A 27,773-nucleotide genomic window follows, 5' to 3' on the forward strand; every position below is an offset into this window, starting at 1 on the left:
GACTGCCTAAACAATATGAAGAGGTGGTGATTTGCTGGCAATGTGTAAAAACAGGCAACAAATCAGCTGGCAACATGCACTAGGATGAAATTAAATCAAAGCAAAAGGCAGATGACTTTGAATGGGCTCCAAAGGTCATAGAGAAACAAGCAAAAACTGACAAAGTTCACAGGAAAACAGAGCAAGCAGAAGGAGCGCTGCATCTTCTTGGCTTGGGAGCTGTTGGCATCTGACTTGCAACATGTCTGAGTTAAATAAATGTATCTGGAGGGAGGCTGGAGGCGTAAGAAACAGAATTAACTGGTGCATATAAGCCTGCCTGTTACAGCATTGGGAAGAGTGTGCAGAAACCATGGTGCTGAGCAAGGCTGAGTTGCAGTGGAGCTTTGATGCCATGGGGATGGTGATGCTGGAGGCAGGTTCCAAGAGTGGCTGTTCCCCATTGTGGATGCAACGGGTTATAGCTGCAGGACTATAACTGCTCCATCAGTGCTTCATGCTGTCCCAGCTACTCATTAGTCACAGGAAAGGACCTACTTCACACCATGTAACTTGCTCGAGAGGATGGCTGTTGTGTAAGAGATTAATGCAGAAGAAACAGTACTCCAGGAGTACTGTAAGGCCAGTACTCCTTACATGAGACAAGATACAACCACTAATAAGAAAAAAGCAGAGAAAGAGCCTTTGTGTTGAGGACACAGAATAGCAGTGCACCAAAGTCAGGGGAAAAAGCACTCTCAGCTTAGGGCAAGGAACTCAGAAGCCATGAACAGCAGGGCAACCTACCCGTGGTGGGATGCCTAAGCAGAAGGAGGATATGAGTTGGTACTTTCCTAATTACAGGATCTGCTTATAGCTATGTTTTCATCTTTTGGCAGCTTGGTTGGTACAGCATTTAATTATCCGTGCAGCTTGGGGCTGGTAGCAGATGCTTTTCAGACACCTAACAGGGATAAAATAAGTAAAAGAAGTGCAAGTATCCCCTTCTCTTTTGGCCTTTAGCAAGGGCAGAATCCAGCCCCCATAGTATCTCCTATGCATTTTCCTCCTATATATTGTATTAGGAGGGAGCTGTAGTAGGCTTGGAGCAGCCAAGCCTGGAGAAATGGGAAACACATAAGGGAAGGGTTTACACCAGTTCCTCCCAGTGCTGTGACATGAAGAGTTCAAATCAGTGTGTGGGTCACCAGCTCCCACCAATTCCTTAAGGGGTTTGAGCTCCTGTGGGCATCAGCTTCCTGCAACCAGCAATCTTCAACCCGGACATCAGAAACACCAGCCCACATGGCAAATCAAGAGCTGCTGATTGCCCTTAGCTAATGGCACTGGGCTTTTGGGACCCATGGGAGAGACCTTCATGAAGATCCCAGCCTCAGGCCTGTTAGAAATGGTTTGCTTTTGTAATGCAAAAAAACCCCTGCATCCTCCAAACCCCTGCATGCTCCCTGCCATGGCGTTGTGAGGGATACACAAGTTTCATGCGAGGGAGGGATTGTATCTGTCTGGTTTGGGTGGAGGAGTGGGTGGTGGGTGATGCTGCTTCCAATTCCTAGCAGGAATCTGGATGTGTCTGTGCTGGGAAATTGCAAAATAGTACATTGTGCTAATTAATGCCAAACAGGAGGGCTTTGAATATACATCATCAGAATAACCTTTAGCAACCACTAGATGCCTTCCATCCACGAGTAGCTCATAAAGACCATTACTATTTATTACATGGCAATGGAAATACATCTCAGGAGCAAACTGCCCAGCTCAACCATAACGCCGAGTTAGGATTAAACAGTCTAACACACACAGAATGAAACACCACTCGGTCATTCATGCTCTGGGAGTGCTATTTTCACCACTGGCAGCTCCTGCAGCCCTAACTAAAATACCTCTGATCCAGTCCAACAAGTTTTTTTCCAGGTTTGCTTCTCCACAGTGAAACCACAGTCTGTACTGTATGGAAAGCTCAGAAAAGTCTAGAGTTACTGTAGGTTGCAGCGGTTGGATTTGATCCTAAAACAATGAAACCAAACGTGAAAAAGACACAGATGGCTGTCGCCTCTGTGCCGTTTGGAGTGGTTTTTGGTTTCTAGCCAGTCAGCCCCATGCCACAGTTATGCAAATAAAAGCAGCAAAGTTCAATGCAGTGGTATACACGTCTCTAACAGACTGTGGCAATGAGGGATAAAATAGCCGAGTGTTTTTGAAGAGGACAAAAAGATCACCACAGCAGCTTGAAGGACAGAGGATTTAAGGACATGGGGTCAAACCCTGTGTTCACTTAAGGCAAAAGAGGCTTTTGATGCACCTGAATACCTTTGCGCTCATGAGCATGTAGAAGCCTAAAAGGCTGATCAAGCCTGAAAGCCCTTCTCTGCGGGCCTTGGTGCAGAGGGAGCTGGTTGCTTGTCCTGTCTGTGTAACATCGACTCCTTGGGATGGGGGCACTCATGTGGAATTCAGCCCTGTGGGTAACAACTAACAGCAATGAGAAGCAGAAAAAGGAAGAGCTTGAAGAGAAGAGGAATGAGAAAAAGCCATGGGAAAATAGTTCAAATTGCTTTGACCGAGAGTGCACCGCCAAGGTCTAGACCTTGAATTCAGCGTGGTGTAAGGGGATGTAAACACAACTGCATCCTCTTATCCTTATTCTTACCCTGCATCCTCTTATTCCAGGGCTGGATTTAGCCTTGTGGTGAATTTCGGGAAGAAGCAAATGGGTAAGATTGGGCTGCAGTCTGCTATTAAAAATGCTGTTCTCTAGTGAGACACAAGTAACAACAGATTTTGATCTCTTATAATTAAACTCTTAATCGACCCCTTTTAAAAATGCCCGATGGTTCCCTTCTCAATCTCTTGTGAGGATGGGGAGGCTTAGAAATGTAATACAATTCTGTGGTTCAGTTAAACATCAGGCAGGTTTCAGACTATGCTTTACTAGAACCAGATGAATTTCTAAGCTCCAAATCCAGCATACAGAATGCTGATTAAGTTTGATCTGGTGACCATCTGTCCTTGTGTTTGTAGTATGAGTAGCTAAATGAAATTCTGGAAAAAAAAAAGAGTTATCTTAAATACACACAGGATAAAGCAAATTGAAGAAAGCCCCATTCGCTGTTGCTATGTGAATCTTCTCAGCAAGAGGGGAAGATTAGGTTAGTCTCTGAAGTTACATATGCTCAAGTTCACTTCTTTTTTGACTCTTAGAAGCTGAAACATCAATCTGTAACTTCTGCTCTAATTGCATCTTGTGAATTTTCCTTTAACTGCACACTCAACCCAGACAGACAATAGATTGAGTTCTCGTAGTGAGAAATGTTTCACTGTCAGAGCAAGTCAGTATCTTGGAAGGTGTAAATTGGTGCAGCTCGATGCAATTTCCCACCCCTTCCAACTCGCCTTGGGCCACTAATCACCACAAATTGCTCCCCCCCTTTTCATACTTATATCTTTCTATGTATCTATCCATCTTTTCACTTAGATAGAGCAAGTGAAGACAATTAAATTATGATTAACAGCAACCAAAGGCCATCGGAGAGCTGAGGTAGTAGCTGCCAGATTTTTTTCCGATCATAATGGAAATTTCATGGAGAAAAGAACAGTATGAGAAGTGCTGGCATCACATAATGCCCTCCTTTGATGAGAGCCAGCTAAGAGGCTGGGCCCATCAGCAGACTGAATAGGAAAGAAGAGAAAGTATTGGGAAAGGCAGAAAAATAGCACTGTGGGAATCACAAATACAGGAACAGACAGTGCTTGTAAGACTTGCTAACGGAAATGGTTTCTAACATGCAAAGGCACCAACTTCTGGTCCCCAAGGCCCATCTCATGCCACTGGCTTCTTCGTGTGAAGAACCACAGGGACTGCAAAGCAAAACCAAATTGAGTCTGTGTCCTTTGCCAGTTTTCCCCAGCTGCCCGAGGGACTTTGCTCTTTGAAACTGAGGGTATCTGTTCTTGAAAAGGAGTTGTTCACATGTCAGCAAGTCAGTCTGTGTACCAAAGGGAAGAAGCTGAGGATGGCTGCAGGGCTTGGGCTGGGGTGCAGGACAGCCACACAAGGGGAGGCAGCTCAGCAACAACCACAACAAAAAAGACTGGCTGAGATTTGAGGAGCGCCTTGGGTGTGGGAAGCTCTGTGCTACCAAGGGAGCTGCCTGCTCCAGGCTTTCCCACTGCTTACCCTGAGCCTGACTGCTTGATCTCCTGGTAAAAGGGAAAAGGCTGCAACTGTGATGCTTTTCTGGGGAAGGAGAGAGTCACAAGAAGTCCCTTGGGAGGGGCATGAGAGGAGTTTGGCATGAAGAGCTAAGCACATATGTTTGAAACTTCATGTGTGTTGGCTTGTCTGCTCTGGGGACTCCCTGCTTCCATAGGCACACCCTCCTGCCTGTTAATGCTCACATTAGGTGCTCATTTCCAATGGCCGAGAAGGAGGTCATATAGACAGTACCTGTGCAAATTCATCTGGCTTTGATACAGTCTGCCATGAGTGTTCAAAGTCTCCAGCTGACACAAGAAAACCCAATCATTAGACTCTTTTCCACCTCAAACAACCCTAGGAAAAGAGCACATTGTTTGGAAGTCACTGGCCTCCATCTACGCTTTTCACGTGGCCTTTCTCTTTGTGTTTTCTTTTTCTCTCTGAAGTTTAAAGACACGCTTGTTTTTCTTGCTAATTCTTTCCTCCCGGGTGCTGATAGGGATCTCTGTAACATGAGACCAGCTGGAAGACATTCAAACTGCTTTCTAAATGTTGTTATGATAGAGTGTGGCGGATGTGTCTTTGAAGCTGCTGCGCTCAAGAGATGTCCCTGATTCAGGAGAAACAAGAGGCAATTAAGCTCTTTTTCTGGAGCAAGATTGGAGCCCTTACCTGTGAAAGCACAAGTCACTTGCTGGTGTCACCACACACCAACCCGCAGGAAAAGAAAACTTAGGTAGATGTTAGTTAGTTGATGTTTTTGCATCCTGAGAGGACAAGGACATTGGGCAGAGCCACCTCCTGGTACAAGGGAGGCTGCGGTCTGTCCAAGCTAAACAGCCCTGCCTGCTGGAGGAACTGTGTGATTGCTCCATGTCTTTCTCCACCAGGGAAGGCTTGTTTCTGACTCTCTCCTTCTCAGCCCTTTCTGCAGCCTGGGTTGAAAATCCCCATGGAATGAGGTTCCATCAATCCTGTGGGAGACAGTTCCACGAGGCACATGGTGGTTATCAGCACCTTGGCAGAGATAAAGAAGACAGACACAGAGAGAAGTCCTCTAGGGAAGAAATATTCAGCCTAATATTTATATCACTGACTCAGTCCTTGTTCCACTTCAATGTGTAGAGGGAAAAAAAAAAGGAAAAGGGAAAAAAAAGGGTTTCCTCAGAGCCAGACTGTCAGAAAAGCCCAGCAGTTATTGAGTGCTGGCCCTGTTTCCGGCTTCAGTCATGGCTACTGAGCCCTTACAAGTTTCTTCTTCAGAGGAGAGGAGTCTGATGGGGCTCTGGCATGGTGGGAGGCTGACGAGCTCTCATGAAAGCTATTTGTAATGTGTGGGGCCTGGGAAGCGAAATGAAGAGGCAGCCAACAGCCCTGAGGAACTGGAGAGGAAGAAGCTGCACATGGGCTCAAGGAATCCAGGTCTGTTGGGCTTTGCCTCCCTCCCCATCTTCCCTTTGTAGATGTTCCCTGTGCAGACAGTTTCTGTAGGCATTTCCTGGGAATGCTGCACAGCCAAAGTTGCATTTTTTACATTATTTAAACCACTTTGCAAAATTAAAGGGGGGGTGAGTGGGGAGCACAGAAGTATAATATGGAGGCAACTTTGTCTACACAAAGTATAAGCAAGTTACCAGCTAACTCTAACAGACTCTACGTCAGATCATACAACCTCCTAAAACATGGAGTGGCAAAAGCATCATGCTGCTGAGACCAGCATTACTCAAGCTTCCCAGGGCTCTGCTCCCTCAGCTCCATCATCCTGTGCTTTTCCCCAGGGTGTGAAGCAAACCCAGAGCAAAGCAAAGCAAAGCAGGTGCCTCCTGGCCCTGGGTGCTGCGACAGTGGTGCTGCTCTCACCACCCTGTGTGTCCACATCCCTCCTCTCTCCATCCACCTGCTTGCTCTTGCCTTTTGCATGATGCTAGAAGTGTTTTGGAGCAGGAATGGTCTGGTGTAAATAATGGCATCTGCAAGTAGAGAAATCAGACAAACAGCTTTTTCTCTGCCTAGTTTCAGTTGGCTGTGCAGATGAACAAAACTAGGGTGATATTTGACAAATCTAGTGCAAGACAGGCAGGTTTGTAAAAGAAAAAATTGGCTCCTGACCACCCAGTCTCCCATATGGATACTGCTTTATGAGGGTAAAGGACAGTGAAAGAGCTTCAGAGGATTTGAAGTTCATGAGGACTCCACATAAGAATCGATGCCAGGTTAGCCTAAAGGATGCAGCTGAGACCTGCCAGCTAATTATTTTGTTAGTTATTTAAACAACTGACTCAGCCAAGGATGATCCCACACAACCGTGGCACCTGCAATTGATACGATGCACAGAACAGGATGAATGACTCCAGATAAGATCCAGGAACAGCACTCACGCTGCTTTCCCTGACTAAGCCTCTTGAGACAAGTAAAAACAGCGAGCAGCAGCCCAGGTTGAGATGCCCACGGGTAAATCAAACAGAGGGAGTGTCCTGGCAAGAACATTCACAGGTGAACATGTCATAAGAACACCCAGGAACCATCATGGACAGGAACTGCCCTGTCCTGAGCTATGCTTAGCATCCATCTCCCCCAGAATCACAGTGTGCTGAGTGATCCTCAGCCCCACATGGGCTGTAGTCCAACAACTTTAACCCTTCCTCCCCATGCCAGATCAAGTGCTGGCCAGTGAGTCTTATTCCTCTTAACTCCGGCAAACCTTGGAACCAGGAACGTGGAGCAACCTCCAGAGTTGCCACCCTCAAAACCCAAAGTGCAGGATGTGTTTCAGAGTAAAAGCAGTTTGAGTGGTGTCAGCTTTGCTTGTGTTTGTTTCCATGGAAAATTGTTACTTTAACGCGAGTCATGGGAGTAATTAAGGGATAAATACCAGCACTGCAGTTCATCAACACGCTGGTGCCATTGCAACAGCAAAGGGAAGTGTACGCATTCCTACGGGGACACAAATCCAGCCAGGGTGCTGGCAAAATAACTGTTCCCATCCTTTGGGCTTTGGCAGTCTCCTCTGGTCTTAGTCAGGCTGGTGTCAATCTGGAAAAGCCCTGCTGATGTGATTTACCAGAGAGTGAGTGAGGTTGGTTCCATAGAAGTCAGGACACACAAGTCAGAGGGACCAGCGCAGGAACCCAACATCATAAACTGGTGGGAGCTCAGATGGCTGTTGTTTGTTAAACTTGACAGTAAAGCAAAACACATTGCACCTTTGCTGATTTCTTTTTTCCCCTTTAGGATGCGCTGAACAAAAAGGAGAGCTTGCAGATGTTCCTTGTAAAAGCACTGAGCTGAATGGCAACTATGACAGTATTGTTTTACCCCTGCGTGATCACCAGCGCTGTGCTAGAGCAGGGAGAGACACTGCAGGAACAGGAGCTGAGCTGTGCTTGAGCAGCAGGTCTGAAGCCCGAGAGCTGAATCTGATGTGAAGGCAAGAGCAAGAGGAGGAAGAGGGACTTGCACATTAGGGACCACTGATACTTTTGAGACAAGTTTTTATGCCTGAACCACTCCGCCATGCCCTAACATGAAGTTTTTCTGAAGGCAAAGAAAACAACGCAGCAAAGCAGGAAACTGGTACAAAGGAGCATCATTTGGGCATGGCCATCTAACATGGCTCCAGACTGCTGGTGCTCAGCAGCCTGTACTGTCCTGCAAGAGATGCTTGCAGCCTCCATTGCTTCTGCCCAGCAAGATAGGGCACCACCAGCCCCTCAGGGCTGCTTTGGAGGGGATCTGAGGGAAGACTTGAAGAGCAGTGTGTGCCAGGAGTGCTCTGTATTTGTACCTGTCCATGTGGAAAGACTGTTTCTCAGCTGAAATCCACACTGTGGGCCCTTCCTTTATATTCCTTTCTCCTCAGTCGTTGCAGATGATTTCAAGCAACACAGTTTTCCACTTCTAATAAGCAGTTTAAATGCTAAAGGGCAGCTTGTCTGCGGAGGGCAGCTGAAGCCAAGGGAGCTGTGACAGTTTATGCCAGCTGAAGCTTTGCCTTTAAGTAAATGTTTTAAACTTTCCACTAAGGAGACTAAAATAAGCCATAGCATGAAACATTAAGAGTGAAGAATGAACTCTGGAGACCAGAGGGATTTGGGAAATGAAATGAGATCCATCTTGCTGGCACATTTTTTTTCCCCCCCTTGTCTATTTTTGGAATTCAAAAAATTCCCCCAGATTTGTCTTTTACAAACCAGCCTTTTATTCAGTGACCAGCACTGAGCAGCCTCCCGTTTCACAGAGAGCAGGTGAGCTTTGGCAAGGCAACATGCAAACTACAGAGCTGGAAACTATTAATATCTTTTACTGCTGGAGGACGGCAGGGCTTGGCGCAGGTGCTATTTGCTTGCTTTAACAGGCTTCTCAGCTATGCAACTTGCAACCAAATACTGGATGAACAAGAAGATTTCTAGTTAGTGAACAAGTTGTGATCAACCTGACTCTTCTCTAGAATGTTGTGATGTTTGCCATGACCGAATAGGGTTTACTTGGGGAATTAGAGCGTGGTTTGACCATGTGGCTGTGCTAGGCCTGTTCATAGGACTGAGTGGGAGCCAGCCTGGTTGTGCTCTAGACAGACTCAGGAAACCTGGGCTCTAACGCCTGGCTGTGGTATTAGCTTTCGAGGGGACCTCAGCATGTCACTTAAAGCCCAATTCTCCAGTTGGCTTGCAACCTACATTTTCCACTGAGTTTAAATGGAGCAGGGGATCGTTGTTGCCTATGAAAACTGAGCCTCCAAACACTTCAGTCTCCCCATGTATAAAACAAGGAGGAGAATATTTTGAGATCAATGGATAAGAACACCTGGGAGTGCTAATACCTCTCTACCCTGCCAAGATACTGGGAGATTAAGCAAATATTTTGAAGGGCTGTAAGATCTTATGAGGCAGGTATGGGGCTGTTTAGTATATCCAGGATATATTTTTCTCCCTCTTCTTTTTTTTCCCCACTAATTGGAATAACTGAGGCAGAGAGAGGGACTAAGATACATGGCCTTTTTTGGTTTGGTTTCAGCCATGCTGATTTGCTTAGTGAAAACTAAACCAAGGGCACCTGCAATACCCCTTACTGAGACTTAGTGGAGGGACTCTGAACTGAAGACAAAGAGCACATCTATTGGTGCCCTAAGATTTGGCCTGAATATCACCAAAGACGACATAGCTGAAAAAGTAAATAATTTTGGGAATGCTTTGTCTGTACAGGTTACAACTCCAAATAGGATGCCACAAAGTTGAAAAGGGTTCAGAAAACATTTTCCCTGTAGTGGGAGACTCTATCCACTCAGTTTGGGGTAATGCATTTTAAGGAAGACAATAAACAAACTGCAGCATGTGCAAGAGAATAAAGTGAATGATAAAGAGGCTTTGAAAACATGACCTGCAAGGAAAGGTGGAAGGAAGTGCATTTGTTTAGTCTGGAAGAGAGAAGAATGAGGGGAACACGATAATGATTTTCCAATATTTGCAAAAGGGATAGCAACTGCTCTCCAGAATCTTGGGAAGAGCAAGAAGAAATCAGCTTAATATATAGCAAGGAAGTTTTAGGACTGTAGGAAAAGCCAAGCACAACTAGAAAACTCTGGGATGGGAAATGGGAAATGTCCGTCGTGGGAAAGTTTTAAGAACAGACTACAGCAATTCAGACGCAAAGTTATGTACTTTACAAAACAAACAATGGTGTTTGCAGATGCAAAGATACCAGACATGAAGTGTGGGCAGACTGCTGCTTACACAAACCTGTTTTGAAAGTCACCCAGGTGTGACAGCACTGAATGATTAATTCCAAATTAAATAAATATAGCTGGTTGGGGGGCTAACGAACAGCTTTTCTGTCTCCAAAGTTGCGTTTCTTAAAAAGCACTAATGACAAAGGAAATGACAAAGAAAAGTGACTGTGACACTGACCTCAACAACAGTCGTACAGCACCTGGAAGGCTGTCAAAGCTGGCAGATCACAGTATGAATAGTCCAATACATTGTCTGACTCAGGTAATGCAGCCTTAAGTGGATGCACCTTCATCTCTGTCTATTCTTCCTCTCACCTTCTGTGCCTGAAGAGTAAAAATAGCAACTTATATATATTCTTACACCTATAATCACTGGCTCAAGTCACTGTTCTCACAGCCCTGTCTCCTTGCAGGATGTGAAAGCGATCCTGCTGCACTGCATGATGGAGACAGTTCAAGTGTGTCACCTCATGTCCCATCCACTCCTTCAACACACCACCTCCTCCCAGACCGAGTGTGGAAATGCTGGAATGGCAGAACGTAGATGGTTCATGGCCAGCGAACGTGTCTGCAGACACAAGCAACGGAGGCTATTCACTTATCAGCCCATGCAGAAATCTGCAGGCATCTCCTAGCAAACAGCCCAGTCCCAACTCCTCCTTTTGCAACACCTGATCTCTTATTAAATACAGACACCCTTGCCCAAAGAGCCGAGCCGTGAATCTGTTGAGTGCTGTTGGCACAGTTGTCTTGAAATGAGAAGAGGATTTGCTCAAAGTGCTGTTTTCTGATCATGTCCAAAAGGAAGTTCCAGTCTCCTGATGGGAAGAAGCAGCAGCATTTTGGCTGAGAGAAGACTGCAGGTTGCTGATAATATTTGGGTGAAACCCCACACGCAGTTATATTATTCCTCCCTCACTAGTGCTCCAAAACCTCCTCCAGGGTTGTTTTTTGAACAGCACCTGGAGAAATTCCGCTAGAGGATGGTAGCACAGGCCAAGGAATGAGTCAAAAACACCTACTCATTTGAAGGAATTAAGCAGTCTGAAAGGATTGGATGCTCTTAAGATGAGAGTTGGTTGTGTAGCACTGCTGCATAACAAACCTTTTGAAATCTCTAGATAAGAATAATGATAATTCCAATCTTGTAGACACAGCTTTGCTCTCTTCCCAAAGCAAGGGCACGGTCTATGCACAGCCAGCTTCTTTGAGGGAGCAGAGATCTGCTCTACACTGATATGAATTAGGATATTCCCAGGATGGGATTCACAGTTCCATGATATCAACACAGCAGTATGGGGCTGGGGGAACCCTGCTGAATTCACTGGGGACTGCCTGGCTCTTCCTGTCTGCCTGCTAGAAGGGCTCTCGTGCCTGGGCCTCACTGCAGGGATGCCCTGTGTTAGTTCCTCTTCCATTTTCTACTTTTTTGCCTAGGAAACCTCTTGTCAGACAGGGCTGAACGTCCTTGAAAGCACCAGTTATAACAAACAACCAGGGGCAGCTCTCGGGCGAACGCTGTGCAAGTCAGAGGTCACAGCTGGAAGTGCTTTTAGGGGAAATTCAAAATCACTGTCAAAAGCAGTTCTCTCTCATTTTAATTGTAATTGGTTAATCTCATTTCATTTGCCTTGCGGCGATGGCTCTGAAGCTTAGGAAACTCTCGGGGCCCCTGCTCTGCTCTCAGTTACCCTGGGAGCAATTCTGAAGACTTCAGCAAAGTTGCTTTGGATTTATCCCTTGTGGCTCCGCGACCAGAGGCCATTGCTTGGAGACGACAAGAAGGGAAGGAATGAACGCAAGAGATGGATGTTCCTTTTACAGAAATTAAGACAGACAAATGGTATTCACTGATTTAACCTTCCTCCTGGCCCCTCTGCTGAGTTGCCAATAGCCGGTGCAGGGAGTGCAGGCACAGGATGGGTTTGTGCACATCAATCCCTTTATCCTTTCTGGACCTGGAGGAGGGGAGGGATGGGCAGGACTATGGCTGGTACAACTGGGAAGGGGTGAATATGGTCCTAGGATGTAAACATGTAATGCACCACGCACTACTGGCAAATTCTCCGCTAGCAGGTGAAACTGCTCTCTGCAATGTACCCCCAACATGAGGGCAGTGTTTGTCCAGTGGTATCTCACCAAATCACAGTCAACAGGCCACTTAGGATTAGCACAGCAAGACACTGCAGAAACAGGCAGTGGGTTAAACAAGCTGCACTGTGCCTGGTAGAGTTTGGCAAAGACCTGATTGAACACGTCAAGCAGCTTGTCCGTGGCCCCTGTCTCCCCACCCTACCCTCGGCACATGTGTGCAGTCGCAAGGAATTTGCTGCTTTGACTTGCAGGCAAGTCAAAAAGCTGTCGAACAGCCATCACATCTAACACCACTCATGATCGCCATCAATTGTTCTCCAAACGAAACACACCACATCGCCAAGCAAAATGCTTGGGAAGACATTTTTCCACTGGACATGCATCCAAAATAAATACAGGAAAATCTCCTTCTCCAACTACTTCTCCTGATTGCTTTTCATTTGAATCATTAACAAACCTGAGATACACACACAATAGCACAAGACTGATGAAAACCCACTTCAACAGAGTGCCCCATTTATTTTTTTTTCAGAGATTAATCCTCTTTGTTACTCTCAATCTATGAGAAAAACATCCCTCCAGCCTATTCAAAGCCAAACTGATGTGCACATCTTCACATGTGCATCCCTTGCTAGATAGATGCTTTTTGCAGCTGGTCATTTCAGCCTTGAAGAATGCTCTGGTGGGAGCTTGCCATGGTTTGTATAATCCCACATTTACTGTTATGTCTCTCTCTGCCCTGATGTGCCAGTTCTGATGAGACCCTGTTGCTGCAGCTTTGGGGTTTTGCTGCAAGGTAACACCATGGTCCACCCTTGTGACTAAATCCTGCCCCATACAGAAGCCCAAATTTGCTGCCTTAGTGTACATTGAGTAGAAGGAAATTATTCCCTCTAGGAGCTGGGAAGGAACCCCATACCTCTGTGAGAATAATCCCACATCTCTGTGTATGACTTCCTGAGCCAAGATCTGTGAGAAGCACAAGGAAAGGAGAGCTTGGAACAACAGTCATGGCTTTCCCTCACCGACCATCCCTTCGCTGTACTGCTCAGTGTTGCTTCAGGAAGGGTCCTCCAGGCTCACAAAGCAAGACGTGCTCTTCAGGCCGGAGCTTAGTCTAGCCAGGATTTGAATCCAAACCACATACAGCCTGTTAGCTTCAGTGGGTTCCACCCAAATGGCCCAGGTTCACTCAAACCTCAACCCAGGCTCTGCGAATGAGACCTTCTCTCCCTTTCTCTTTGCCCAAACCCCTGCCTGCAGTGGATGTCCTGGAGAACCTGGCTTGCAGTTTGAGACCATAATGAAACTTATGAAACATTCACTCAACCCCAGTAACCCAGAGATGGCAAAGACAAATTACAGGTCTCTAGTGTTCCTGGTTTTTGTGTGCTGGCATTGCCTTTGAATGTGCTAAGTGCTGTGGACAAGAAGTGTTCTGGTTTGCAATAAAGCTTCCAGCCAATTGCTTTTACTTTGTGGATTGTCTAATAAATCAGCACCCATCCCTGCACTTGTCCCCATTTCAGTGTGACAAGACAAATCACGAGAACTGGATGCGCTGAGCTATGGTGCAAGCAGAGGGGACTCCAAGGATTTTTCCAGGCTTCTTCCCAGACCTGGCAAACCAGACACCAGCCTGGATACTTATTTCTATGCAAACTACTGGGCAGCCCAGAGCCCCTTCTGGAGGTGACTGCACTTAAGTAGAAGCTGTTTCCTTCACTCTACCCTGACCTGGGCATGCAGCAGAGCTGCTTTCTGCTGTTAGGCTGGGAGTGTTTAGATATAGAATGCGCCAGAAGCTCATCTAGGATTGTACCACTGCTTCGAGAATCAGTATTTCCAGCATCTCCAGTCTTAATCCTTAATGTAATTCACTTTCCCCTAAGTTGTCTCCTTTACAAGAACACTTGGCTTATTTCTAACAAGCCCTCTGTCTAGCTGTGAAAGCAGCCTACGGCTTCAGCTCACTGCTATGCTGCTCCTAGGATGCTCTCTGCAAGTGGCTTGGAGCTGGTGGCCTGGCAATCATGTGTGCTGCAGTGTCACAGCCCCAGGGAGGTACCAAACCAGAGCCCTGTGCCAAAGGGGCTGTGCTGTCCTGAGCTGCTCTGTATGAGCTGAAAGTGCCTGGAGCAACTGGGGCTCCATCCCCTGCAAAGGCAGAGTCACAGTCACTGCCTGGAAAGAAAAGCCCTTTCTTCTGGCCATCTGGATGCGTGTCCTGATGAGCCAGCCCTCAGCAGTGAGAGGCCTGGCAGAGCTCTGCTTCACACTGCAAGTCTGGCTTGGGAACACACCAAGCCTGTGCCCCTGCTCACCCTGACCAGCAAAGACTTTAGAGATCTCTGCCCTCACTTCTCCTCCTCTTCTCCCCTGTGGTTATACAGCGTAAACTCTCCCCTCAGATGAAGGTTGTGCTGTATCGTGGCCTCTCACCAGTGACATTCATCCCTGATTTGCCTCAACCACACTAACAAGGTGAAGCTGCTGGTGACTACAGGGTCAGGGAAGATGCTGTATATTCCCTGATGGTAGGCATGGCTCTACCTGTCCCTCCTGCTCTGCTGGTACCAGCCTGCAGTGTAAACCAGTGCTCCCAGCCAGGAGATGCTCCCAGCCTAGCACTGCGTTGGGTGAGCTGTCCTTTGGCCCAAGGCCTCAGGGTCTGTGGCACAAGATGACAGGAACCTAGCAGAGAACTGAGATGCTGTCAGAGAAAGGCCACCCCTCAGCAAGCCTCCCGGCCCCAAGACTTTCTTCTGTGCAAATACCTGACATTTACCAGCATAGCCTGAATTTTAGACAAGGTTCCTCCCCCTTCCCTTCTTGCTCCACAGCTCACTGCTGACATTTTAAGAGCAGTGATCCTGATCTCACATGATAAGCTAAACCCAAACCTCCTGAGGCTGCAGCCCAGAGAGCAAACAGCTTTGTCTTTCACCGCTTGGAAACTGAGGCTCTGAAAGCAGCCTTCTGGGTGTACAAGTGCTGTGCTGAGCTATGCAGCAGCTACAGCATAACCAAGTCTTCCCATAACTAGCAGCCACCAGCCAGACTGGACGCATTGTTCAGACTTCTTGTCTCACATCAGGGCTTACAGTGATGGATGATGCTTCGTAAAATGCTGAGGGAGGAGGTGGCAACTGTGACCGTGGTTGGTAGGAACTGGTCATAGCTGCAAAGCAGGAGATGAAGGGAGGAGAGGAAGGGAGGAGAGGTTTAGAGCTGCATTGTACTGCTTCATTAGGGCTGACACCCCTGAAAACCAGAGCTTTGGAGGAAATTGGACTTTGTTTTCCCCCCCTTCCCACCCTCAGCATTTCTCACAGAACAAAACCCTTGCCTCTGCCCAGCTCTGCCGCTGGAGCGCTAATCCTTTGGCTGTGGCAGTGGATTAAATCTCGGACCCTGAGCAAGCTCTTCCAAGGCACAGTGAAGATTGTGCTTGTCAGGGTCTAACCCATGTGCAGCTCACAGCTGCCATGGTTGGGAAATTGTGCTTTTTCTTTCTTTTCCTTTTTCGAGCAGCCCCTATGAAGCAGGGAAAGAAGGGCTGTTCCGAGAGACTATTCCTAATGGTCTGAAAAGAAACCCAATATTTTTCTTGGCTTGTAGAGGAAAATGGTTACCTTGATAGAAACTTGGTTTAAACACACATTTCAGAGAGTAATGAAGACGGCAGATATGAGACTTGTATAGGCTCTGTTACACAAACCTTCCTAGAGGGCTTTTTTCCTTCTTCTTTCCCTTCTGTACCCAAGACTCTGCCTGGTATGGCTAAGGATGAGCTCCAATTGCTTGTTGGGAAAAGGAGCTTTATTCTCAGGTGCTAATGTTGTGAGCCACCTTTTATTCTTTGCCATACTGACAAAAGGTTAATGAAACAGAGCTGGTATTTCATCAAGGCCAGCACTGAAAATTAGGGACAGAGCTGCCATTAAAAATAACCAGATGCATGTGCTTCTATCCCTGACACACCGGTCTTGAAATATCTCTCTCTTGGGCTGTACAGCTTCCAAGGAATAGCAGGAAATTGCAATTGTTACACTGGCCAGAGAATGGATTTAATTTGTACTGTTTTATCCTCCCTGTTGGAAAATATCCTCTCTTTTCTTCCATGCCAGCTCCACAGAAAAGAAAAAAGAACCAGCAAAGCCAACACATTTCTCTGTAAAGCCTTCCATGCAGTTGGATCACAGCCTGCCATAAAGCATGCATGCTTCCTCTATCAAAGGTATGGATTGCTTGCCTTCTGCAGGGTTTCTTGCAACACATCCACATAGGTCATGGTACATGCAAATTTACAGCAGTTCAATTAAAGTTAGTTTGCTACAAAAAGGGCTGCTCCTTGGGATGAGCAAGAGCTGGTTAAAGGGGTCCAGTGCATGTTCTCTGGCCATGCCAGGGCAAAGCCAGAGGATTACACTGAAACAGCGTGCAAGAGAGGAATTAAGCTTTTTGGATACAGAAGAGGAAAGAAGCTGCAGGACTAGTAACACGTCAAACTGCCCAGCAGCAGTTGTCCAAGCAGAGGCTTAGGAGCTCTAGCTGGTTTAGATTAGTTCAGCAGGCATCAGTTTCTTACCAAAGCTATCACATTGCGTAAGTTAAGTGAAGGAGCTGGGCAAGTTACGAGCATGTACACAATGGTGATGTTGCTTCAGCTGAAGGGCAATTACTTATTGAGCAATCATAATTTAATTGCATTTGATCACATGTCTGTACAAGAGAGAATCTAAGTCACCTGTTTTCCTTATGTAGGTACAACTCTGGGCTATGCAGGTGGAACCAGCCTTTGGAAAGGTAGGTTGCTGGTCTGGATAGATGACAAAGAGCTGAAGCTTTATCAGGGCTGAGCAACAGTAGACAGGTTTTTTTTTTTTAAAGAGGAATTTTGTACTCTTGTGACATCACAGTGGGAATATATTTGGCCCTGTTAAGACTGGAAAGATGATTGCAGTGATTGAGTTACAGAGGCTTAATGAATTACTGCTCGTCAGCTGAGCTGCGGTAACTGACTCTGCCTGTTGGACACACAAAGTACAATGTGTTAGCTCATGGCTAATTTCAAGCACACTGAGGCATAATGTGGTTACCCAGAGCAGAAGCTGGCCTGAACCCATAGGTTAAAACCTCTTTACTTTTGGAAATGTACCTAGTCATGCTAATTGGCTCCGGCAGGTTGGCTTTAACAGCTCATCTGGCTCCAGAGCACAGTGATCTCCCTCCACGAGGACTGAGGGTGGCTCCTAACTTAGAGACGTGCAGTCCTGTTCCAGCCAAGCTCTGAACCCCTATCAACAGCACAGTCCCTACATCTGCACCAGAAGCAGTTTATTACTGACTCAGGAGGGAAGAATGGTAAGAACGCAGTGAATCGTTAACAGCACAAACCTGGGAGGTCTACAGGAGGTCAGCAAGGAGGACAGCAGCTCTGCAGTGAGGCCATGGGAAAGCACTGGAGCTGTTCTGCTCCAGTGCTCCAACCCTGAGGTGATGTGACTGGAAGCAGATTAAAGGAGGCTGGCCAGGCATGGTGAATCACTCCTGTTGGGAGCCGTTCCCTCTTTGAGCAGTGACGGCAGCCAAGAGCTGAAGTGACTCACGGTAGCAGCATCGGCTGGTGGTGGGAGACAGACAGAGGATGGCACAGCCCTAATCAATGCCTGTCATGAGGCCAGGCCGCATCAGGTCTGATAGCACCCCCAGGGCAGGAGAACTGCAGGCAGCAGCATTCTTGCTGGGGCTGCCATTGCCAATGTTGTTTGCTCATTACTTAAACAGTCTTTCTGGCTGTTTCTTCTGCCTCCTAAAGCTTTATTTTCTCTTCCCTAGAGAGGAACAGAAGCTTCTTGAAAACCTGCCTCTCCAGCTGCCTTCAACCCTACCCTGTCAATGCTGAGTTTTGAAAGAGGGAGAATGTGGAAGGGAGAAGAGAGCAGGAGAGAGAAAGCAAAGCAAAGGAGGGAGCAGGACTTACAGAGGAGAGAGCAATCAGGCTGCTACGCTGGGGTCTGCAGCACTGGAATCAGGCAGTGATGTTAGAAAGAAGAGGATAGGTGGGAAGAGAGAGGAGAGCAGAAGTCCAGCAGCAGGGATGAGCAAGGAGATGGCTGTGGCTACAAGGTAATTAAGCCTGATCATGCAATCAAACCTGATTAAGCTGTGCCCAGAGTTCCCCCTCCTCCTAGTGCCGCACACACACAAACTGTGGCTTACAGCTGAGAGGACCACCACGAGGGGATGCAAACTCTTGCATCTAGCTGCTATTTGTGTGATCTCTCCTGTGGGGCTCCTGGCTTGACACAGCCTGCAAAAATGCTCAGAAATTCTGGGCACCTTTATAATGGTCTGGACAAAATTTACAGCAAAAAGACCCAGGAAAATCTGTTTGTGTGGTAGGTCCACACAAAGAACAGTTAATCCTGGGCTTTGCTACCTGTTGCAGTGCCTTGCACGCCCCTGCAGCTGAGCCCCAGCATGGAGCAGAGCTGCTTTCCCCAGCAGCAGGACTGCAGTCGACAGATCTATGTTTGTGTTCAAGAGGGCTCTTACCAAAGCATCAGACAAACAGGGTGCTCTGGGAGGTGGGGTGGAGAGTAGGCAACTGTCAAACCCTTTTATAGCTGGTCCCACAGGAATTTGCTTTCCTCCTATTTTTAAGTTGAAAAGGATTGAGTTTCACTGCAGGAAATAGTTGTTCTCCCTCCCACCCACCTTTCTTTTTTCTGCAGCACATTGGAAGAGCAGTCTGCTGTCTGTCTCAGGTTGCCAAGAATCAGGCAGTCAAACTGGAACCAAAGTGTTCCAGTTATCTGCAGCAGTGAAGGGAAGTGAGAAAGGCTGGAGAAGAGGTGCTCCTTCTGCAAATGCTCAGAGCTTCAGAGCGTATGTGTTGGTGAAATACACTCTTCCCTGTCCCTTTTGATCAGGTCGAGATTGCAATTAGGGACTCAGAAGAAGCTTCTTTGAAGCCCTTAGAGACAGTATGTTCATATCCACGGAAGCTGCCCTGCCTTCTTCCCTAGTAGAGCAATGTCACAGAAAGATCTCAGGGAAGGAGCACAATGACCTGCCCTCACAGAATGTATTCTGCATTTTATCACTTGCAGAGTTGGACATTTGCAACAGCACTCAAATACAGACCTAACCCTGTGTTCCTGTTAGAAACACACACATTCAATCAGTGCAATGCTCTTAAAATCTCCACATGCCCAAGCTGTCCTAACATCATGACACAGACTCCTCCTGCCATCAGGCTCAAACCTGCAGTTCAATTCCCAGGCCATCTCCTGAGATTTAGAGCAAGGGTCTGGCTAACCAACAACAGCCTGTTGGATACTACCTTTTGATCCTCAGAATTCACAGCCCAGTGATTTCTTACCCCCTCCTTCCTTCTTTTGCTGATACTGATCAATCCTGTTCACCAGACACAAACCCATCCTTCACCAGACACAAACCCATTCTTCCTGCACTGGGCTCGAGGCAAGGCACAACTCATTTCTCCCATTTCCCTTGCAATGACAGTAGAGACAATGCCTCTTTTGTAGGTGCTTCTATGTGCCTGGTGGAAAACCTATTGGAGAGTAGCACAGTTATATCAATAATCTCCTGTTTATTATTCCTCCTGGCATGGGATTTGCCATTACCTCTCTAGCACAGGCAATGTTTTCCATTCATCTTTTCTCAGCCAGGTGTTTGCTCATTTGCAGCAGGGAGCTTCAAAAGAGACAAAGCTACAATTGATGGGAAACAGAAGGCCAGGCTGCTGCCAAAACGGGTTTTCCTCAGGGATCTTCATAGCCTTAGAAATGGTTATTACAATGTCTTTCAACAATGGTTTGACACACTTGTCAAAGCCTTGCCTTTGCTTTCCTTGGACCTGTCTTTCTGATGACCTTTGTTGGGCACCTGTTAGTCAAACACTGTTCAGGTTCACATCTTCTCAATGCAGCCAGTCTTGGGTAAATAACTCCTCACTCCACCGCAGCCAAAGACACAGCTCTTCTAGAGCATGCAGGAGGGATGTCACTGGAGTAGGACAACCCCCTCAAACCTCAGAGCCTGATACTGTGCCTACAGAGTGATGCTAGTGTGGTTCCAAGTAGATTCAAGCATGGGATTAAAGCACAATAGCTCTTTCTTAGCAGCTGTGTGCACAGAGTTCCTTGTCTATTAAGTGTATCCACAGGAAGGGAGACCTACTTGGGAATGACTTTGTGCATATCAAAGCACATCTGTGCTCAGATGTGTCCATCAGCAGGTGGTGGTGCCATTGAGTGTAGACTGAAGCAAGTGTCTGTTGACAAACCCACAGCACAGAACTGCAAAGTCCATCAGAAACTCATCTACAGAGACCTGTTTCAAGAAAGTTTAAGTAGCTGCCTGCTCTCATTATGTGTATTAGAAGAGCACAGAATAACTAAGTATGTGCATTTCCTAGGCATCACACTTAAGGATTAGGTTATCATAACCAACCTCAGATAACTTTCTGCACTTGTGCATTGTGTGATTAGAAAGACTGGATACCTGAGCACATACACGATTCAAAGTATGAATTCACTTTGCCTGTGTCTGTATCCTTTGTACATTGGCTTACCCTAAAAGGGTCCTACACTTACAGTCGGTGTAAGGAATCACATTTGTCGTGGTTTGAGCCCAGCCGGTAACTCAGAACCACACAGCCGCTCGCTCACTCCCCCCCCCCCCTTCTTCCTCCCCCCGCTCCCGGAGGGATGGGGAGGAGAATGGGAAGAATGCAACTCCCACGGGTTGAGATAAGAGCAGTCCCGCAACTAAGGTATAACACAAAACCACTACTGCTATCACCAATGATAATAACGATTAGTGAAATAACAAGGGGAGAGGATACAATTGCTCACCACCCGCCGACCGATACCCAGCCCGACCCAAGCAGTGATCTGGGCCTTCCGGGTAACTCCCCCCGGTTTATATACTGGGCATGACGTGCTGTGGTATGGAATACCCCTTTGGCCAGTTTGGGTCAGGTGTCCTGTCTCTGCTTCCTCCCGGCTTCCCCTCCTCCCTGGCAAAGCATGAGACTGAGAAAGTCCTTGGTTGGAATAAACATTACTTAGCAACAACTAAAAACATCGGTGTTATCAGCGTTGTTCCCAGGCTGAAAGTTAAAAAACACAGCACTGCACCAGCTACTAAGAAGGAGAAAAATGACTGCTATAGCTGAACCCAGGACAGTATCCACCCCTTATTCCATACCATTCACGTCATGCTCAGATCCCACATCTCTCAGCACACCGTCACCCCTGTCCCATATATACACATATATATACACCCACACCCACACACAGAGAAAGATATCGTTCCCTAGTCCATGGACCAATCCCTGTAAAATTGCTGAACTCATCCAGTCCATGATGTCAGGTTCCATCTCTTGTAATAGTCTTTCAGGGCAGGAGGGACGGTACATAGTGTTGGGTTGTTGCCTGCTGATGATACCGCCAAACTCATCTGGTCACTGCTGAGCTCGTCTGGTTTCCTCAAAATTCATTCTTTGTTGAGGTGATGATCGGAGGGAAGTCAGGGTCAATGGCTGGTGACCTGAAGATATCTAGCTGGTGGGCTATAAAAGTGTTATAGAGCAGGCAACAGCGTACAATTGAGTTCATTGGCTGTTTTCCCCCAAAATCAAATCCCCTTGAGGTACACATCGGACTTCCCCATCTTCCCGCATTACCCACCAAGTATATCCAGGTCCCTGAGCAAAAGCAACCCCACGAGTGGGTTTGCCTTTACCTGAAGCAGGAATAACCCAGACTGTCTTCCCCAACAAATTCTTTATGTGCACCACAGGAACTTTATCCCCCTCTACAGTACGTAAAAGTTCTGATTGGGCTGGGCCAGCCCTGTTGGCAGATCCCCTACTGTTGACCAACCAGGTGGCTTTTGGTAAATGTGTATCCCAGTGTTTGAAAGTCCCACCACCCATTGCTCTCAGTGTAGTTTTTAACAGCCCATTGTACCGTTCGATTTTCCCAGAGGCTGGTGCATGGTAGGGGATGTGGTATACCCACTCAATGCCATGCTCTTTGGCCCAAGTGTCTATGAGGTTGTTCTGGAAATGAGTCCCATTGTCTGACTCAATTCTCTCTGGGGTGCCGTGTCGCCACAAGACTTGTTTCTCAAGGCCCAGGATAGTGTTCCGGGCAGTGGCATGGGACACAGCGTATGTTTCCAGCCAGCCGGTGGTTGCTTCCACCATGGTAAGCACATAGCGCTTGCCCTGGCGGGTTGGTGGGAGTGTGATATAGTCAATCTGCCAGGCCTCCCCATATTTGTACTTCAGCCATCGTCCTCCATACCAGAGAGGCTTTAACCGCTTGGCTTGCTTAATTGCAGCACATGTTTCACATTCGTGAATAACCTGGGCAATAGTGTCCATCGTTAAGTCCACCCCTCGATCACGAGCCCATCTATATGTTGCATCTCTGCCTTGATGGCCTGAGGTGTCATGGGCCCACCGGGCTAAAAATAATTCACCCTTATGTTGCCAATCCAAGTCCATCTGAGCCACTTTAATCTTAGCAGCTTTATCCACTTGCTGGTTATTCTGGTGTTCCTCAGTGGCCCGACTCTTGGGTACATGAGCATCTACGTGGCGTACCTTCACCACCAGGTTCTGCACCCGAGCAGCGATATCTTGCCACAATGCAGCAGCCCAGATGGGTTTACTTCTGCGTTGCCAGTTGCTCTGCTTCCATTGCTGCAACCACCCCCACAGGGCATTTGCCACCATCCATGAGTCAGTATAGAGATAAAGTACTGGCCATTTTTCTCGTTCAGCAATGTCCAAGGCCAGCTGGATGGCTTTCACCTCTGCAAATTGACTCGATTCACCCTCTCCCTCAGCAGTTTCCGCAACTTGTCGCAGGGGACTCCACACAGCTGCCTTCCATCTCCGATGCTTTCCCACAATACGGCAGGACCCATCAGTAAACAAGGCATATTGCTTTTCACTCTCTGACAGTTCATTATATGGTGGGGCCTCTTCAGCACGCGTCACCTCCTCTTCTGGTGACATCCCAAAATCTTTGCCCTCTGGCCAGTCCATGATGACTTCTAGAATTCCTGGACGACTGGGATTTCCTATTCGAGCTCGTTGTGTAATTAGTGCGGCCCACTTACTCCATGTAGCATCAGTTGCATGATGTGTAGAGGAGACCCTGCCTTTGAACATCCAGCCCAGCACAGGCAACCGGGGTGCCAGGAGGAGCTGCGCTTCAGTTCCGATCACTTCTGAGGCAGCTCGAACCCCTTCATAGGCTGCCAGTATCTCTTTTTCAGTGGGAGTGTAGCTGGCCTCAGATCCTTTATATCCCCGACTCCAAAAGCCAAGGGGTCGACCTCGAGTCTCCCCTGGAGCTTTCTGCCAGAGGCTCCAGGTAGGACCATTCTCCCCAGCTGCGGTATAGAGCACATTTTTCACATCTGGCCCGGCCCGGACTGGTCCAAGGGCTACTGCATGAACTATTTCTCGTTTAATTTGTTCAAAGGCTTGTTGTTGCTCAGGGCCCCATTTGAAATCATTCTTCTTCCGGGTCACGTGGTAGAGAGGGCTTACAATCAGACTGTAATTTGGGATGTGCATTCTCCAGAACCCCACAACACCTAAGAAAGCTTGTGTTTCTTTCTTGTTAGTTGGTGGAGACATTGCTGTTATCTTGTTGATCACGTCTGTGGGGATCTGGCGGCGTCCATCTTGCCATTTTATTCCCAAAAATTGAATCTCCTGTGCAGGTCCCTTGACCTTATTCCGTTTTATGGCAAAACCGGCCTTCAGCAGGATTTGGATTATTTTCCTCCCTTTCTCAAAAACTTCTTCCGCTGTATCACCCCACACGATGATGTCATCAATGTATTGCAGGTGTTCTGGAGCTTGCCCCTGTTCCAGTGCAGTCTGGATCAATCCATGGCAGATGGTAGGGCTGTGTTTCCACCCCTGGGGCAGTCGGTTCCAAGTGTACTGGGCGCCCCTCCAAGTGAAAGCAAACTGTGGCCTGCATTCTGCTGCCAAAGGGATTGAGAAAAATGCATTGGCAATGTCAATTGTGGCATACCACTTGGCTGCCTTTGACTCCAGTTCATACTGAAGTTCTAACATGTCCGGTACGGCAGCACTCAATGGTGGTGTGACTTCGTTCAGGCCACGATAGTCTACTGTTAATCTCCACTCTCCATTAGACTTTTGCACTGGCCATATGGGGCTATTAAAGGGTGAGCGGGTCCTGCTGATCACTCCTTGGCTCTCCAGTCTGCGGATCAGCTTATGGATGGGAATCAAGGAGTCTCGGTTGGTGCGATATTGCCGCCGGTGCACTGTTGTGGTCGCAATTGGCACTTGTTGTTCTTCGACCTTCAGCAACCCCACAACAGAAGGATCCTCTGAGAGACCGGGTAAGGTGGACAGCTGCTTAATTTCCTCTGTCTCCAAGGCAGCGATACCAAAAGCCCATCTATACCCTTTTGGGTCTTTGAAATACCCTCTCCTGAGATAGTCTATGCCAAGGATGCATGGAGCCCCTGGACCAGTTACAATGGGGTGCTTTTGCCACTTCCTCCCAGTCAGGCTGATTTCAGCTTCCAGCATAGTTAACGCTTGGGATCCTCCTGTCACTCCAGAAATAGAAATGGGTTTCACCCCTTGATACCTTGATGGCATCAGAGTACACTGTGCACCGGTATCTACTAGAGCCTTATACTTCTGTGGGACTGATGTGCCAGGCCATCTGATCCACACAGTCCAGTAAACCCGATTATCCCTCTCCTCCACCTGGCTGGAGGCAGGGCCCCTCTAATAGTGATCACAAAATTCTCCACTTCTGTCTTGTAGAAAGGGATTAGTATTCCTTATCACAGGAGCTGGAGTAAAATCAGCTCTTTCGCTCCATCTGGGAAACTGCTCGCCAGAGACTGGAGCAGCAGCTTTCCTGGGAGGATCATCCTTGACCATTGTTCTCCTCTTCAGTTCACGCACCCGTTGCTCCAGAGCTGAAGTAGGTTTTCCATCCCACTTTCTCATGTCTTCTCCATGATCCCGCAGGTAAAACCATAGGGTGGCCCGTGGCGTGTACCTCCTATATTTTCTTTCTCGAGCAGTAGGGCGCCTTCTGTTGATAGCTGAGACATGGGTTGGTACGCGTGGAGAGCTGGATAGATCGGATAAATCGTCTCTCAATTGTTTGAACTCCTGGGACAGTTTTTCCACAGCTGAAATGATGGAAGGGGTGAGATTGTCTTCGAACTCTCGGAGTTGACGAATCAGGAAATCCACTGTTGGTGATACTCCGTCATTCCAGGTCATTGATGCCAATGTGTGGGCATATGATGATGGCGCACTCCGTGTAAGTTTCCGCCACATGGGTCGTGTACATTCGACTTCATCTGGGTCTACGGATGTGTTCCTGGAATCCGGCCTACGATAGATCATCTCTATAATGGCTGATTCCCTCAGGGACTGGATGCCTTTCTCTATCATGGTCCAGTTGGCTGAGCGATTCGTAATATCGTCTTTGTAGGGAAACCTTTCCTTCACAGCTGCCAGGAGCCGCCTCCAAAGACTGAGGGCTCGCTTCTCTCTTGCAATCGCTTTGTCAATTCCTCCTTCCTTAGCAAGTGATCCCAGCTGCTTGGCTTCCCTACCTTCTAGTTCATGACCGTCGGCCCCATTGTCCCAGCACCGGAGCAACCAGGTGACAATGTGCTCCCCTGGAAGACGGGTGAAATCTTTTCGCATATTCCGTAGTTCGGTTGAGGTCCGGGGTCGAGAAGTGACCTCTTCTTCTTCTTCCTCTTCCTCTGACCCACGTAGTAGTAACTCTTGTTCAGGTGCTGTTGCATATAGTAATGGCACTGGGTCTTCATCTTTCTTCGCTTCACGGGTTGCTCTTTGTGCCTTTCGTTTGCTTTTGCTTACAGGGGCAACAGACATTGTCACAAACTGGACATTTGGTTTAGCTGCAGTGTTTGTCACTGTGGTTGGAGTGGCTGCAGTGTCTGCCACTAGGATTGGAGTGGTTGCAATGTCTATTGCTGGGGTTGGTGCAGCTGTTGTGCTTGGGAGTTGAGTAACACCAACAGCTGCATTATCTGTTGCTGTCGGGGTTTGAGTAGCTACTGTGCTTGTCACTGGGGTTGGTGTAGCTGCAGTGCTTGGAGTAGCCATATTGTCTGTTGCTGTCGGGGTTTGAATAGCTACTGTGCATGTCACTGGGGTTGGTGTAGCTGTGGTGCTTGGAGTAGCCACATTGTCTGTTGCTGTCGGGGTTTGAGTAGCTACTGTGCTTGTCACTGGGGTTGGTGTGGCTGTGGTGCTTGGAGTAGCCACATTGTCTGTTGCTGTCGGGGTTTGAGTAGCTGTTGTGCTTGTCACTGGGGTTGGTGTAACTGCTGTATTTGAAGTTGGAGTAGTTGCGTTGTCTGTTGTGGTCAGGGTTTGAGTAGCTGTTGTGCTTGTCACTGGGGTTGATGTAGCTGCTGTACTTGGAGTAGCTGTGTTGACTGTTGTGGTCAGGGTCTGAGTAGCTGCTGTGCTTGTAGTTGGCATAGCTGCGTTGTCTGTTGCTTTGCCATCAGATCCAGAGACATTTTTTTCCCTTTGAAGGTGCTGGATAGTGTTGAGCAGGGCTCTGTAGGCATAGGCCAAGCCCCAGCACGTTGCCAAAATTTGTCCCTCTCTGGTATAACCAGGACGACAGCACACCTCGTTTAAGTGTTTTACTAGTTTTTCCGGATGTTGCACTTGTTCAGTGGTGAAGTTCCAAAGCACTGGAGGGGCCCACTGGCCTAGGTACTTGCCCATACTATCCCACACACCCTGCCACTCATAACTGTCCAGCCTCAGGGAAAATCTCCTGGTGGTCCTCCTATATCGTCGTCTAACCCTAGACCAGATTCGAACCTGATACTGCTGAATTTTTGACATTAAACGAAATAGGATGTTCCTACGACGGGATGGCCGTGGGTAAAACACACTCCGTATGTTTGCCAACATGCTGATCCCCAGCACAATCAGCAGGCAGGTTTCAAGGGTACTCAAAGGCCATCTAAAACCTTCAGAACTCTCAATTGCTGTTGCAAATAGGCTGGTGGGGGAACGGGGGGTGAAAGAGAATGCTTCCTTCGTAAGTTTACCCCCCGAGGAGAAAAAAAAAGATATGCAATTGCTAAAATATTTCATTATATACCTCCCAATGTATAGTGGTGATGGCCACGCTGGAAGCACAAACCAGACCAGTTTCATGATCAATGAGTCTATTGTATTACAAGTCATTACCATGAAGTACAGTGAAACAAGAACCTTAGCCCAGGCCCCCCAGCCCATAAACGCTAAAACAGCAAATAGTGGCTGTAAGTAAGGTACAACATGCTGAAACTCTGAGATCAAGCGCAACACGTCTGAGAGCCAAATAATCACCATTGTGACGAGTAGTAACAATGAATGCTTATCACAAATATGATTAAACACACTCTGGTCAGATCTGTCGTTATCTCAACCTTTCGTGCCCCACGTTGGGTGCCAAAAAGAACTGTCGTGGTTTGAGCCCAGCCGGTAACTCAGAACCACACAGCCGCTCGCTCACTCCCCCCCCCCCCCTTCTTCCTCCCCCCGCTCCCGGAGGGATGGGGAGGAGAATGGGAAGAATGCAACTCCCACGGGTTGAGATAAGAGCAGTCCCGCAACTAAGGTATAACACAAAACCACTACTGCTATCACCA

General features: G+C 47.6%; 1 protein-coding gene across 2 annotated transcripts in view; it reads right to left on the reverse strand.

Annotated features, from left to right (window-relative positions):
* Positions 1-27,773, reverse strand: part of CCDC92 (coiled-coil domain containing 92) — a 71,487-nt gene that overhangs the window by 26,471 nt on the left and 17,243 nt on the right. Inside the window, exon 1 of one of the 2 annotated variants that reach the window (XM_030501732.1) lies at positions 10,099-10,191. The exons of the other annotated variant lie outside the window; for it this stretch is intronic. The gene's annotated coding sequence lies outside the window, so the exon portion shown is untranslated. Of the gene's footprint in view, positions 1-10,098; positions 10,192-27,773 lie in introns of those variants that run through there. 2 annotated transcript variants of the gene reach the window in all.

The sequence above is a fragment of the Strigops habroptila genome, chromosome 11 (assembly GCF_004027225.2).
Source record: "Strigops habroptila isolate Jane chromosome 11, bStrHab1.2.pri, whole genome shotgun sequence".
Lineage (NCBI taxonomy): Eukaryota > Metazoa > Chordata > Aves > Psittaciformes > Psittacidae > Strigops > Strigops habroptila.